Raw genomic sequence first — 17,080 nt, 5'->3', positions numbered from 1 at the left:
AAAAGAATCGTTTCTGGCCACTTCTAAGTGAATGGCGATCAGAGAAATTTCCTCACTTGCGTGATCTTCTACACAAGACTCCATCCTCCACCACATAAACTTTGCTTTAAGATAAAGTTCATCAAACATCGTAACTGTTGTTTGAAAATTCGTGCTGTAACATCGTGACGATCGCTTGCTGACCGCGATCCATAATTCCGCACGTATGTCGGAGCATCCTGGGAGTACTCGGTCATGTGCCTTGGGCTGCCTATGTATGTTAATGCCAAAACACGCATTTTTCACTGAATAATTTTCAATAATTTTTCTCTTGAATAGCCGGAATAAAAAAGCAAGCGACCAAAATTGAACGATTCAAATAATTTACAAATCAAAATATTGAAAAACAAAACAAACGAAAATTGAAAAAAAAAATTTATGGAAAAAAGTTACTTTTTGGAATTGTCCAATTTTCCGACTTTTCCCCATGAAAAGTATAAGGTATTTTAATTTCTAAACGAATCCACAACGAACAACCTCTGAAAATTTCACCAAGATTGGTGCAGATGTTCTCTTAGCGTTACTAACAAACAAACATTAATTCGTTTGTACGGGAAAACGAAAAGGGCGGATTTAAGTGTTTTCCGGCAATTATTTTAGCAACACATTTTGCGATTCGTTTTTATATACAATACATAAGGTGATCTTCGTTTGGAAGGCTCGGCAGTAGTTAATCTAATTTTGTTGAAAAGACACCACTTCCCACTCGGTTATCTGCTTTGAACCCATCCGTATAAATCCCTGTGTCTTTGTTCACTTCACTTATTTTCTAATATTCTCTAGAATTTAAGTTCAATTTTATAGATATTTTATTTCCATTACAGTAATGAGTAACCCGAGCCTCTAGTCCCCATTTGGGCATTATAAAGTGCTGTAACTGCTTTCTTTACTAGTGCGTAAGTTTGGTTTTCAAGAAAGATTTCTGTTTAAGATTAATCTTAACGTACAACATTTTGTTATAAGTATTTTTTTTAACCCCAACTAATGTTTTATTTTTTTCTTTTTTGCAGCTTCCGCATAAATCGCATCGAGTCGCCGATACTCAAGTACGACGGTGACTGCGGTGAATCGCTGACCATTTACGATTCAGATCATCCCGATCCAGCGCGTATTATCAAAACCTTTTGCGATACATTCTCACGACCTATAGAGAAAGAGGACTTCGTGAGTACTAGTCTTTCGCTGTACGTGCAATTCGATTCGAAAACAGGTTCCTATAGTGGCTCATCGCTCTATTATTTGGCACATTATGACTTCTTCAATAATACACGCTTCGGTGATCCAGTGCCGAATACGCTCTGCGATGAAGTTATGTATGCCTGGAAACATCCGGGTGGCAAAATTCGCTCACCAATGAATTCTTTAATCTTCAAACGCACCGGCGGGTCAGACGTACGCTGCCAATATAAGTTCGTGACTGATCGTTGATTATATGCATGCGCAGTAATCGAAGTTATCTCAGTGTCATTTAAGGAATTACCGTATAATAACAATGCCTGCACGCGTTGTCATGAAGAACGTGTTGACAAGCTGGTCATTTGGGAGGAACGAGAGAAATTCCAGAACAATCTAGCCTGCTTCTGCGACAACATACCGCGGGCTGTGCGCGTGATATCCTCAGCGGATCAGATGAACCTGCAAATGATCGTACAGGGTCAACATGCGATCACGCCCTATTTCACGAATCCCAATCCACTATTCGAGGCGTCTTATGAGTTTGCGCACGGTCCGCTATGTGGTCCCATAACATTGGGGCCCTCGCCTGATGGTGAATTGGTGTTTCCGTATAAGAAAGCATTGGCGATGGCGGCAGGCCCAATGGCCGCCGTGCCTGAGCATCATTATCGTCGCGAAAAGTGCATTTGGGAACTGAAAGTAGCGGCACAACGCGATCTATGGTTAAATTTGGAAAAGGCGCGCTTCGGTGATCGCACCTGTGAGAGCGCTAAAATTGAGGTATATCTCGCCGGGCGTCTCGAACCTCGCTTTAAAATGTGCCCGGAAAACATTTCTTTGGCGCGTGATCTGCCTATACTCTCCGCTGCGGATCTGGGTGCTCTCGGTCCCGATCAAGAACCACTACCGGTCCTGATTCAATACACCGGCGACGGGCAGCCGGGTAAAAATGCCTTCCGTTTAGTTTGGACCGAACTGTTCCATTTGCCACGCAATCCCGACGGTAGTTTGGCATCGTCATTGCTGCAGGATGGCGGCTGTGATTTCCGTTGTCCCGGCGATACAGAGGTCTGCATACCGCGCCGCCTGCTATGTAACGGTGTTGACAATTGTCCGAATGTGACGCACATCTCGACGATGGCTCAACTAACGCGGCACATTGAGTGGAATTTGGAGCAACTCGGTCTGCTGCATCGCGCACACGCTTACAAAGATCTAGTGTTGCATGACGAGTCCCCGGAAATTTGCCTGCGTCAAGAGCTAAACGAGTTGCCATATGGCAAACTGATATTGATCACATTAGGTCTGAGTTTATTGCTGACGCTGTTCGTGGCGATATTATGCCGCATGTGTCGGGGGCCTGGCCACGCCTATCACAGCAGATACTAGAGGTACGAGTGTTGGTTGCATGGCAAACCGCTAGGCGCACAAGTGTAGCAGTTGTGTGGAGGGAGGCAGGTACAGCGCGAGCAGTATGATTCTGTTCATTGGCGGTAGTATAGAAAACTTATGCTGTCGTGCCAAGGAAGCAAACTGCTTTGGAGTTAATGAACAAAACATATATTTTTAGTGTGGCAGTGTGCTAGATAACCACACATATATGTATATGAAATTTTTTATTTGTTTTTCGTTTTTTTTTTACATTTAAGTATTGTACCTTTTTGGAATACCCACTGAGCGAAAAATAGTTGCCTGCTAAGTAGTCATTGCGGGACATTAAATTAATAAACATATTCTAATTGTAATAGATATACATAGGCGAATAAACAAATAAGTCGAGGTTGGACTTTTATACTTGCACCCCCAGTTTTGTTGGAATTGAAGTGTGTAAGCTAAAAGCCAGGTTGTTGGTGTTGCAGCGTCGTTTGAAGCTATAATCTTCCTATTCTTAAGGATCGATTGTATCCATCTCCACACCGTGTCGTCTAAAGCGCCATGTGTCACAGAATTAATGATCGTGCTTACTTCCACCTATAGTGTACTGATTTAATTTGTTATAGTTATCACATCATGAAGGGAAGTTTTAGTTGACCTTTATGTATGCATGTTGGGACTTCGATAACGTATCCGCCATGGTTGTTCTTATGTATAAGTCCATTAGCATTTGTAGTACCTACAGCATAAAGAATGTGAGGCTTATATGTCTAAAATCCTTAGCATTATCATGTCTTCTTCAGTTTGGTTTTAGTAGAAAACCACTTGAATTCCATTCCAACTTCTTGGGATGTAAGACAGTTGAATGCTCGCTTTGTATATATTTTCAAGCCTTTGAACTATTTGTTCTTCCAGCTTTTGCAGCATTATGGGCATAATTCCGTCTGGACCTGCCGATTTAAATGGTAAGAAACTATTGATGGCGTATTTAATTTTCTTTTTGTCTACTATCAAGCCTAAATAGTCAGCTGGGCTTGCCAGTGGTTCTGGGTGAACCTATGTTGTCGCCGTCTGCTGACACCCAAGGAAATGCTTTTTAATAAGTATCTCCAGAGATTCTTCTTCAGAAGAGGTCCAAGCATTTCCCTCAGCGTTTACGTAGGCAATACTGGTGTGCTCTTTGAATAGCATTTTACTCAGCCTAGCGGATTCTCTGAAACTTTCTAACGATGTGCAGAAGGATCGCGATGAGTCAGTTTTGGCTTTTCTGACTCCTTTTTTGTATATTTTCATGATATCTTTGAAGGGTTGCTAGATTTTAGTTCCGAAACTCTCATTGACAGCTTTCCTTAGTTGTGTTCCCAGGTTCTTAAGATCACTATTCTACCAAGGAGGAGGCTTTCTCTTCTTCATTACTGTTAGCGATGTGGCTTTATTAAATGTTGTTGTTAAGGTATTTTCTATCTTTTCTACCTCATTACAAAGTCCTTGTGGACTGCTGATACTGTTGTTGCCTCCTTTTTCAAGGCCTTTTGTTGCTATTCTTGTAAAAATTCCCAACCCGGAAACTTTTTAAAGCTTGGGAAGATAAAATTCGGATTTTCTTCGTTGTTGCATATACTTATATTGCTATTTAAAATATATTGTAAGAGTGACTCACCTCTGTTGTTTACACCGGAGCTTTCCCATAAGGTGTGCTTTGGGTTAGCATAATACCTTATTGGGACATCAGCATTTTTGTTGTTCTCCATTAGAGTTATAAGTGATGCCGGTGGTATGTCCTCGTCATGAGCCATGTAGGGTGAGTCCAAGAAGAAATGGTTTTTCACTTGCTCCACCATTACCTCCGTGATATCTTCTGTACTGTAATTTGGACAAAGGAATGAATGTATACTTTTATTGATAAAAATGCATGCCCTTGGTTTAATATTGTAGTTCCTGCTGTTTAGCCGTTTAGTGGTGTCTTCATTAACCCAGGGCTCCTTTATAAGGCTGTTGTCGATGCCCCTCTCGTTTATGAGAGTTGCCAGATTCGCTGTAGCATTCTTCGAGTGTGAATACTGATGCTGGTTTTGACATTGACATTGTCAGCTTTCATTAATGCTTTTACAGATTCATCGCAAATGGCCAACAGAATTGGTTCACTTGCTTTGTTAGGTTTCTCTTCCTTTATCAGCTGCCACTCGTCTACGCGTGGCATGGCTTTGAGGAGTTTTTCGCCTGGCTTCTATAGAAGGGGCAGCCAAATACGAGCACTAGGTCTCTTCGGGATATCCTTTGCGGGTATAAGCCTCAGCTGAAGGCCTACAAAGGCTTTGCTAATTTTATCAGCGCTATCCGTTAGGATATTTAGAGAGGCCTGGTCCGCGCACTTGACGACGCTGTAATCCCTAAGTATTTCAGAGGAGTCAAGTACATTGCTAAGCACCATACTCGACCGTCTGACGTCGATCTCCACCCATCATTCCTGCACTCTGCTTGGTGAGGAGGAGTTGCCGTCTACAATGGCTACTTGTAGTCTATCTCTGGCTACATCGCAGAAAAGTATTGCCGCTGCTGAGCTGCTTTGTTCCCTTTCGGTAATATTGCGATTTATTTTTTGGGAACTGCTCGGGTTTGTACTTTCGTTTAGATGTTCGGATTTCGTCTTACACGTACTTATTACAATTACTACTCTCTGGTACCGTTTTTTCAGTTAATTTTGGGATTTTTTGCATTGTCTCCTTTAGCTACTGATTTTAAAAATATTGCTGAGAAGTTTCAAGATGGATGGATGTTTGGAGAAAAGTTGAATAAGAGACGTTGTTTTTATGCCTTTCTTATAGACGTTTTACATGTAATTTTTTAGTACTCTAAAACTTAGACTTACTTCGTTACAACCCACGTCTAAAGTCACCACTCTTCATAATTTTGAAACCAATGCAACGATCTTTTCGAAGTTTTGAACACTATTTCCATACCAGGTTATCAGAGGCCCCGTAATCCAACGTTTTTTTGGCACATTCCAATAAGTGCAGCCATTGACATTGACCTTAAATCGGATATATAAAGTTTGCTACGAAGTTTGTAACAGCCATAAGCAACCGTCGGATACCATATATTTGAGTCGATTTACCCTGTCTATATATACGCAAAGTAGTCCCTTTCTTTTTGAGATATCAAACTTAAATTTTATGCACGCCATTTTCTCCGTAAGAAGCTAATCATTTGTTCATACTTTTTTATGCCAAAATATATGCACTTGTGGAAGGTATTATAATTTCGGTTTCATTGTATCGAAGTTAACGTTTTTGCTTGTTTTCAATATTTATTCGTGAAAATTTTATACAACATTCTCCGAAGGTCATACTTTATTGTATTAGTGGTTTCAATAAAGAGATTTTAGCTGTGTTGTCACAAACAAAATCACAATACAGGAGTGTTTTTGAACTGCTCTCGGTTAGAACATTTGTTGTTTAGCTGAGTTACATTAGTCTTAATTTATTCTTTTTTACAAAATCATAGGTTCTAGTTTTTCTTTTTTTAAATCCGTTTTACCAATTCATCCCTCTTGCCTAGGATCCACACTGCACCATTTAATCACTTATTCTTTTAATCGTCCACTTTCACCGTCTGTTTCGTAGTTCATACACTTTAAGCGGAAAATCATCAATCAGTATGCTTTTATATGGCTCTTCATCACTTGGCCATACGTTTTTTCACACTAACAACCTCTTGCCTGTGCACGTATGTATGTATGTATGTGTTAGTGTGTGCACGAGCAGTTCTGTCTTCACAACTGCATTTATGCATAAGTATATAATACTAGTATTGTTTACCCAGATCGGGCAACTTGGCCAAACGATAATTAAAAGTTTCGCCAAACAACTTAATTTACCTGTCTGAATAAGTATGTGTGTGACATATGTATGTGTATGCACGAATCGTAAATGTGCTAGTCGAAAAGTTTTGTAAATCGTTCCGCCTCACGAGCATATTACCATTAAACCAATGGATTGCAATTGCTCTTGTTCGCGCCACTTTCTCCCGACGCCATTCGGTGCTCCTCGCAGTTGACATTTACTCCACATTCACGTTTTAATTTGGTAAGCTTGTGGCCAGGGCATTGTTGAGCGGCATCATCTGGACTCTTTAAGCGGGGTGGTTGGTGTGCAAAAGCGGAAGCAAGGATGTTGATTTGATTGATTATTGATTGATGATGGAGGCATGTGGATGTGTTTCAGCCATATGTTGCCTCGATATGGTTGTAGTGCGGATGGCGATTGTTAAGCTTCTACGTAAATAATAAATACTGGATGTGCGGGAAAATAGATAGGCATAACTAATTTGGGTAGGTAAGTAAGTATTTTGTAAGTGGAGATATTAATATTCTTAGTAAAAATTTGGTGAAATTTACATCGAAACTTTGTGGTTTTCAAGGAAACAATCTTTTTTAGTGTTTTTGATAGCAGTTTCTTGATTTATACTAAGATTGGATTGCCATTTTATAATAAACAGACTAACTCCAGATTAACGTTTCCAAATCGTGCAAACTTATTACCAAAATAAAGGTTCGAATCGCTCGCTGAGTTCAATATTCAGTCGACATAATCGTCCAGCAGTGTAATTTGAGTAATCATGAATTGGTTTTATTTTTTTGGAAAATGCGCGTTCTCAGAGATGCGGTACAGTGCGCAGTGCACGCCGAAGATTATATTGCCGCCGTGAAGCAGAATAGTAAAGAAGACTCAAATGAGTCCATCCGCCATCGCGTAATAGCCTTAATAGGAGCCTTGTCCTTTCACTTTATGGAAAATTTTGTAGATGGGTCTTATTTTGCGAACTTACAATATTCAACTCGAACGACCATCAGGCGTGTCACATGTTTGGTCAATGGGCCCAAAATGAGGTGGCCAAAATTTTTCAGCGATAATAACGTGACCCCCAAGATAGTGCGATTTAACACTGCTGGACTCTTTTTTGTTGGATTATGTGAATTCGTGTGTCTAAACAGATAAGCCCGAGGCAATTGCAGCCTTGGAAATTCTATCCAGTTGCGCGGTTACTTGGTCGAAAATATTAAAAAATATAATGTTAAACTCTTGTCTTTATGATAAAGCTAAGGACGTTTTATTTATTATTCAAAACCACATGTCTACCTTAAGTAATGACATAAGACATTCAGTTTCCGACATTAAGAATTTACTCCAAAATAAAAACCTGCAAACATATTAAGGCTCTTCATTGAAGGGATATTCCACTGTGGTAGTACAAAATAGTAAGGCTGTTTAATTTATATTTCGCTTGAAAGACAATTCGTCAAAATTTTCTTTTCTAAGTTGATGAGACTTGATTGAAATAATCATTAGTGTTTAGCATACGCGTGTCTTTCTAAAGTCCATAAAGTGCATTCGGCGAATTTTACAATGAGTGAAATTATTCAACAAATAAGTTCCACTAAATTTTGTCAGCGGTATTAAATTTCTAGCGCCGAAACATTAGGAATGTAGCGAAAGGCCTTCTGTGATAAATGTTTGCCGGGAACAAGTGTATGGGCCTAAGAAAGTGAAAGCACAAATGGTTCAAAAATCACTTAATCTTTTCGTAAAACAGCGCCGCGTTAATGCATGTGGAACAATGCTTTCCGATTACCAGGATACCCCGAATCCTATTATTACTGGCGATGAGTCTTGGATCTACATATGCTTACGACCCGCAAACAGACGATCAATCGGCCGAACATCGAAGCAAAGGTGAGCCGAAGCCGAAAAACCACGTCAAAACAGGTCAAAAATCAAGTTTTCTTCGATTATTGAAGTGTGGTGCCAAATTTTCAACCAATATAATGGAGCAACCAACGTATGCGCCTGATTTAGCTTCGTGTGACTCCTAGCTATTCAACAAACTCAAATGACCACTTCGAGGAAACCGTTTTGAGCCAATTGAAGACTTTATGGATATTCCGGAAATCAACTTTAACAACTGTTTCGTGGATTGGAAAAAACGTAGGCACAAGTGTATTTGAACCAATAGGATTACTTAGAAAGGAGCGACATAGATTTAGAAGAATAAATAAAGAATTTTAAAATTATGAACAAGGTGTTACTATTTTTTGGTCATAGTAGTATTCAAGTAATGTGTTGGGCTTTACGCTCCAAAATCAACATAGTATTTGAAAAACTAAAAATTTACGATACTTTACTTTCGCTTGTTAATTGCCAGTTGTGATTATTCATCATTTCTAATCAATAATAATAATAATAATATTTTCTCTTTATATAATATAAAATAAGAGTGCAGAACTTGCGATCGTGAAAACAATTACAGCAAGTAACACGGATTTAAGGTTGCTTTCAGGATTTGACGATTAAAGCATAAGATACTGCCTTAACCCACAAATAATTTAAAGAAAAATATAAGCATAATAGCCACGGTCTCACCGTTTACTCCCTCTCTTTTTACGCGAGGAAAACCATCATCCATAATTAACTACAACTTCGTATGACAAGATCTCTTGCCGCTTTGCTAAACTGACGTTACCCCAAATATTTTCGGACATTCTTCAGTGACTCCACTCCACCTCACCATTCCCAGCAGCAATACACATATGCAACCGAGGTCACAAACTAACGGCAATCGAACTAAGCACGAAACGTCCACAACGAGGGGCCTACTTAAATGCACCGCAACTTAATATTCGCTGCATGTGAGTATCCCCTATAAAGTAATTTATGGCCACATTTAGACGCTAGTTGGTCAGTGCACATACCCACATATGCAGGTACTTCTACGCATATATGTACATATATGTATATGATATGCACGCAATTGCAGCCTCAAAAACACTTTCGTATGACTGAATTTTACACATCAATTAGCTGTGCGAATATTTGCCATGATTTTGGTTGAGAATATCCCATTTTAATTATTATGGAGCCAAATTAATGCTCGCTGCCAATATTGAATTAGGAGCGATGAATGTGAAATGCCAATATGACTTATGCATATACTCGTACATATGTACATTTCACTTTCTTTTTCTTTGGTGGTTTCTACGGGAGGTTCTTATTGCTTCCTTTTCCGAAAACATTCATCTGGTGTCATCAGGCTAAATCTTAGCTGTCTTTCCTAGTACAAAGACTGTAGATATTTTTTCTTTTTCTTGCACTGTCTTTCTCTTTGGTTGCTAGTGTACTTTGGTTGATACAATTGGCGACTTTTTCAGTCAATGCCACCATATTTAAGTTTTGGATACCTTAGTTCGTTCCGGCGTGCAATAACTGGTATATCCGATAGCAGTTTTTTTCGTCTCAACACTAGAGGCGAGGAGGGTGTCTTCGTTGGAATCCCTTATGCCATCGTCTCTGTAGCTGTAGCTTTAGTAGTTAAAGTGCTCGATCGAAGAGGTGAACAGACTTTTATTAGAATTTGTCTGAGCTTATTCGATACAGCATGGAATGCGGCTGGACGTAAAAGTGTTTAAAGATATTGAATATTGTACTACTTGTCGAAGATGACATATATGCCGATTCTCGTAAGTTAAACAACTTTTCATAAAAACTTCTATTTGGTTGACGTGTCTAACTAAACTAAGCTCGAGAAATGAGACTTTCGGTAAAATCTAAGATGTTCACATTTCGTGTTAAAGTAAACAAAGTACAATAAGAATATGTATTTTGTACATAATTTAAATAAGAGTATTTAATAGTAAACATGTAGTTTTACAGCTACGGAGGCTTTTGCAAAATTACTTCAGTTAACTTAACGTCACTTTAATTTTATGTTTCAAATATGAGACTTAAATTGAATGTGATAAATACGTATTTTAATTAATCTTTGAAAATAAAATTCGAAATTGCAAAAGCAACATATTAGAGCAAGTGTGTATATATTTTCTTAGCCTTCATTTTGATTGTAAGAACTATAAGCAACTGAAAAAAAGAGCTGATGAGCGAAAACGTGAAGCACGTGCTCATCGAAAGCTTAAAAGTAGTGCTGAGGCGAAAATTGGAACGAGGAAATGAAGCGATAAAGATAGAAGTGGACAACACTTAAAACGAATTGAAGGTCATTTGGGAATCAGCATTTAATTGGATTGAAGTTGACATAGTCGAGCTTTGGCGCTGTGGAGGTGAATACCGAAGCTCTTGGAGACACATACACACAAAGACATTGAAGGTAATGGGGGAGGAAGCAAAAAAGCTAAATTTAGCATTAAATACAATTTGGCAAGTTTCTGCCGGTAGCGCCTATAGTAGAGATGGCAAGTGTCCATGAGTCTGCTCTCATACACCCACTCTCTGTTTGAAACAACGTAATACGATGATTTTACAAAAGTGCTTCTCCAAAGAAATGTGGACGAGGCAGACGCGACTGCGGCATAAGACGGCAACTGTGTAAGTATGTGTGCTATGTAGACCGTGTGGGAGTTAAAAGTGCTCAGGCAAGAAGCGCGCGGGTAGCTGACGTGTGTTGCAGGTCAGCAACTTTGCAAAGATGTCACACAGAGTTAAGTTTAATTAAACGGGAATGATTTATGGTCCCGACAATGCACAGGACATTTTCGAATTGCATATAGCTGGTCAGGTGTATGGGCGTGTATCAATGCTTCTTGTAGCAAGCCACTTTGCGCACATTAATTCAGCAGTCTCAATGACATTCATTTATGTATATATGTCACTCAATCTACCTGTACATATGTATACGTGCATGTATTTGTTGCCACATTTTTCAATTTAACAAAACTTTACCAATCTTCTATATGTATTGTATCTCAATATATAAGTGTACATTTATAAGCCACTTACTTGCGATAATCAATGGCATATGTAATCCGCCCACCATTTGATTCCTGACTCATTAGGTAAACGGACAGTCCCTGTGAAGATTTTATTCCGATTCGCGCATTGTGCTCTAATTTCAATTTGAAAAACAAAAATATCAAATGAAGCCTGCAAATGAAGATGTCTAGTCTTGATCTTTTGAACACAGAGTTTATGAATTTGTGGAAACCATTCCTTCCATTTTCGTTTCCTGGCATATGCAAGAGTCGCCCTGAGGTTCAATGAACTCTGGTACCTAATAAATTTTATTTCACAATTTTAAAAAATAACGTTTTTTCCTTTGTGCGATCAAGTCCCGTAAAACTGATTTCATTTTGTTACAAATTAACTCATATTCATGCGTTCACTGACACGTAAATTTCGGTCCGGTTTTATACTCTTACAACAATTTTGTATTTCTAATGAAATTTTTTCCGCGAAATCGTTACGAATATTGGAAAGGGATAAGGTTGATTCAGTTTTATCAAAAACACAAACCTGCGAGTTACAAAGCTTTCAAAGAGTAGAGAGATCGTTTACTGATGAAATTCTTAAAAAAGAGAAGGATGTGGTGGCAATTTATTATACGAGTATAAAAGAAGTTGTGTTAGTTACACCATTTATAACTCAAGAACGGCTAAACCGATTTGGCTGAAAATGGGTGGGGATATAGCTTAGAACCAGTTGTGGCATAGGATACCTTTTATCTTCTCTTTATGTCAAAATTTAATACAACTCATAAATACAAAAATTATATTTTAAATCATGAGCATTTGTTCAAAATTCATGTTTGTAGGAATCAATTAAATGTTTTATTTATTCAAAAAAAAAAAACAATAAAAACAACCTAACATCTATATATGTATATGTATGGCTGATAATTGGTGGGGAGGTAGCTTAAAACCAGGGTAAGGACATAGGATACCTTCTATCTCTTTATGTTAGAATCCAATACAACTCAGAAATACAAAAATTGTATTTTAAATCGTAAGCATTTGCTTAAAATTCATGTTTTTAGGAATGATTTGAACATATGCGTACAATTTTAAACAGATTCTTCCTCAAAAATAATACAATTGCTAAGTATTTAGAATAGAATAAAAGCAACCAAATACGCAGTGAAATAGATTATAACTGCCTCAGTAATCAGTCGTTGAGTATGTATTATACAACGTGCATCCCAAAAGACTGATGTCATAACCTTTCCAGCTGCCTTTTTCGTCTTTCTTATTAACTTACTAGGCACCTACTTTACTCATTTCGCCTGTTTCCTGCTTAGCAAATATCTTTTCAACGGTGGATTTCCCTGAGCCCAAATTCAACAGTATTTTCCCCAAAAAAAATGTCTTATTAACACACGAAATGCTTTATGATCTATTTTTTTGTAAACTAACACAAGTTGCTTCACAAAAATGCTGTAACTCATTAACTAATGGTTATAATCCAACTAATAGAAATCATATATGTAGATGGTAGTATGAGTATTATCTATGTATCAGCCACAGTGAAGCGTGGACGGGTACTCTAGTTTATATATATGTATGTATGTATGTACTTTGTGATTCAAATTGAAAGAATTTTGTGCATTTCATCTCCTTCAAAGTAATCCCCTCCAGCTGCAATACACTTATGCCAACGAATTTCACAGTCATCATAGCACTTGGAAAAATACTCCGTCGTGATGACCATCAGAGCCTTCTTCGATTTAGCTTTTATATCCTCAGTTGAGTCAAAACGGTGTCTTCGAAGTGATCATATGAACTTCGTGAATAGCCAGAAGTAACACGAAGGTAAATCAGGCAAATGCGGTGGTTGAGGCGCATTATTAGTTGAAAATGTGGCGAAATGATCACGAATAACCAATGCAGTATGAGATGGTGCATTATCGCACTTGTTCAATAAATTCAGACATAGTAAAAATCGAAGAATTCACTTTTAGAGCCTCACAAAACGACGCGAATATCAAATACTAATAAATATTTTGACGTGAAATTTAGCATATATGTACATATGTCACTAACAGTACTACCAACTTACAGAAAACCGATTCGAAAAATACGCGAAGTATAAATTAAAAATTCACCTTTCAACTTGATCACAGTATTATATACAATATATATGGAAAATCGTCAGGCAAGTATTAGAGAGATGGCAAGAGAGCTCGACATCTCTCGCGAATCCGTTAGAATGACTTTGGTAGATAATTGGGTATGAAACGCGTTCTTGCTTGACTCGCGTTTTTGTCAAGACGAGTACCGTAAACAGGTCTCTTGGGATCTGCTTGATCCGATCCCACATTCATGGAGAGAATTATAAATGCCGATGACACATGATTTTATGAGTTTGATATGTAAACACGGGAGGGGAAAAATCATCAATTTGTTCCGGAGGGACAGACGGTCAATAAGGAGATCTATTGGGCCGTATTGAAAAGTTGGAGTGAGAACATTCGTCAAAAATGACCGGAATTGTGAAAAAGCAATTCTGAGATTTTACATGATGATAATGCATCGTCGCATCGAGCCACGATTGTGACCAAATTTAAAGCCAAAAACGCAATGAATACCTTCGATGAACCGCCATATTTTGATTTTTGATCTTGCGACCGGCCAACGGCTTGTGAGCGTACATCCGTGATACAACTGATTGATACCTGACAGAGGTTGTTTGCGCCATGCAGCTTCGAGCGCCTGCTGATGGCCCTAAATGAAATTAAAATTTAATCTGATGAGACCACAATTTTGCTAGTCGAAATTTAAACGAATTCTAAACACACATATTCGTCCGAGTCAGTATGTGCGCCTCGGTATTGTGAGCCTATTCTTTTTGCCTCGGAGCTTGTAATCACTCGCTGTTGTAAGTGGCTTGTCTCTAGGAATGCAGCTTTATTCAAAAATTTCGCTAAAGTGCATGTAATCGTATATCACTTTGCAGTCATAAGGAGTTTGAAGTCATCAAAGTTCGACTAACCAAGTTAAGGTATGCTATGAGTCATACAAATAATCATTCTGGGTCAAAAATGTTCTCCCGTTCTTAATGACTCTTAATTTACACTCATCCATGTACACAAACCAATTACCGCAGCTTTTAAAAGTATGAAACACTACTTCTATTCTAACATAAAGGCAGAACACACACAGCTTTAATGAATTTTATTTACACGCACTTAGATTTGTCAATGAATCAAAATGCTTAGGAGCCACTTAGCGTTCCATCCAAAAAATAGTGCTCGTAAGTAATAGAGCATTTTCCATTTTATCAACAGATCCCACTTGCATTCGAATTGCTAATTCAGTCATTAGCTGATGGCGTTAATTATGTTATGCTTAAGAACGTTACTCTACGCAGCACTCGCCCAACAAACGGGCTTTGATAAAGAAACGAACAGGTGAGATAAGGCGGGGAGTTACATAACAGCATAAGAGCAAAATGCCAAAATATGCTCACAGACTGCCAAGGTGATTTATACCACATGTGGCAAGCATGCTCTGCATAGAAGAGGTTATACATAAATGTAGGTATACATACATATGTATCCATGTGTATACCATACACTCGCTTGGCAAACTGCCAATCTATAATTTATCAACTTAATTAGGATTACGAACCTCAAAGGGAAAATCTTAATATACGAACACGAAAACAAACCGTTGTTTGACTGTAGTAATTTGTACCGATAAATACCCTGCGAACCACGGCTACCCGCTTGAGACAACTATTCCAATACAACTACACATTTTTTCTCTATACACTAACACCAACGCACATTTTCGGGTTATTTTTTGTTTACCTAAATGCGATGAAAAAAGTTTCTTTCATCTCTTGATTTATTTGAATGAGTGCGAAGGAGAAAACATTATTGTCAATAGTGACAAAAGAAAATCCCAAAAAAGGTAATAAAAAAACGATTGAAAGACGCATGTCATTCGTGATCGTACTATCGTAAAGGAGGCTCGTACAACAAGAAGGTAAGTGAATGATTTTTTTAAAATAATTTGCAAATAATTACTTCATTTGTTTTTATAGCATTGGAATTAGCAGCTGCAGCAATATCACCAGAAGCAGCAAATTTAAATTGTTAAGTAAGTATGTTAGAAAAAGTGTGTGTTGTTTGAAATTGGATTGCGCAGTTCAACATAATACGCAAAAATAATTACATATGTATGTACATAAGTATGTATTTTATGCGTTTAAGGCGGCCTGCACAATCCAAAATAATATGTGAAAACAAATGTTTGCTTTATATTTTAAATAATCGGATAATATTATTCTTTTATTTCAGATATTATTATGATTTTTATTTAATTATTCTTTCTTTTCAGATTTTATCACTATTTTTATTTAATTAATCTTTGCTTTCAGAGTAAATCCTATTTGTATTTAATATATTTTATTCTTTCAGATAATATTAATCTTTTTTACAGATATTATTATCATTTTATACAATTAATCTTTCTTTTTCTTTTAGATATTACAAATTCAATGTAATTGTTATTTATTTTCAGGTGTTAATAATCTTTATTTTATTTTCAGGTATTTGTCTTTTATAACATTTTTTATTTTCAGGTACTCTAATCTTTATTTTATTTTCAGGTTATAATAATTCTTTTCTTTAATTAATCTTTTTTCAGATATTAATTATTTTTTTAAATTAAACATATTTTTATTTATATATAAATTATAATAAATTTTATGTAAAAATGTAAAAAATAAAATAAAATAAAAATTTTAAAAATTAAAAAGTTTTCTTTTAAATTTTAAAAGTAGGAATTAAAAAATGCAACTGTTCATCAGCTGTTTAAAATGCAACCCTGCATCAGCTATTTAAAAAGAGAAAATGCAACCCTGCATCAGCCGTCGATTGGGGATATTAGAGCAGGACAGATATACTTTTTTATATGACACTGCTGAATGAGCGCAACAAAGATGTATGATCACATGTATACGTACGTGAGTAGGTAAAATATCTGCCAGGCTTAAGAAACATTCTATATGTTTACCACCACGTTTACCACCATGTTACCCGCTAATTATCTGGTGTTTTACCCGCTCATGGTTGGCAGGGTATATTTGCAAACATGCTCACACATACACATAAATATTAATATATGCTGATGTGCTTGCCCATGGCAATGAAAATATAAAAAGGATAAGGCTTGTGCTACAAGAGCGGAAGGGTACAATGAGCACACCGTTGCTGTGGGCGGTGGCTGATGAGTATGTGGATAGGGGAAGGGAACGAGAAATTAATTTATTGCCTACAAGTAACAAACAAATGACCTTAATTGGTACTGCAAACGAACATTCACGCAATCACACAAAAATGTTTAACGCTTTTATGCTTTAAGGAATCGTCTCAGTGTGACACTCCGAAAAATCATTGATTTTCGCGATTTTTTCTTAGTGCTGAAATTAACTAATCTGTCCGGTTTTTTTTATAAATAAATACACTGATGACGAGTACAAAAAAAATTATTTATATTTATTTATTGTGTGTATAATAGTTAAATAAATGTATGTATGTAAATGTATATGTAAAAAAGGTCTTTTGATCTAAGTTTTTTTTTTGTTTTTGAAACTTGTCTAAATGGCATCAGTTTAAACAAAAAGTATCGCATTTGGCTCTTTTTTCGACAGTTTATCGTAGAGAAAATAGGAAGATTTCAAAAGAAAAACAAAAAAGTTTACAT

At 37.2% G+C, this 17,080-nt stretch overlaps 1 long non-coding RNA gene and 1 pseudogene across 1 annotated transcript; both read left to right on the top strand.

The window, feature by feature from the left end:
• The first annotated feature begins 1,023 nt into the window (after window positions 1-1,023).
• Window positions 1,024-3,016, top strand: LOC126766432 (uncharacterized; annotated as a pseudogene).
• A 12,115-nt stretch (window positions 3,017-15,131) lies between these two features.
• On the top strand, window positions 15,132-15,797 carry LOC126766435 (uncharacterized). The gene is made up of 3 exons (XR_007668869.1): window positions 15,132-15,358; window positions 15,417-15,472; window positions 15,673-15,797. It is a non-coding gene; the product is annotated as an uncharacterized LOC126766435 (long non-coding RNA).
• The last annotated feature ends 1,283 nt before the right edge of the window (window positions 15,798-17,080 follow it).

The sequence above is a fragment of the Bactrocera neohumeralis genome, unplaced genomic scaffold (assembly GCF_024586455.1).
Source record: "Bactrocera neohumeralis isolate Rockhampton unplaced genomic scaffold, APGP_CSIRO_Bneo_wtdbg2-racon-allhic-juicebox.fasta_v2 ctg1182, whole genome shotgun sequence".
Lineage (NCBI taxonomy): Eukaryota > Metazoa > Arthropoda > Insecta > Diptera > Tephritidae > Bactrocera > Bactrocera neohumeralis.
This window is presented reverse-complemented; position numbering and strand designations above follow the sequence as displayed.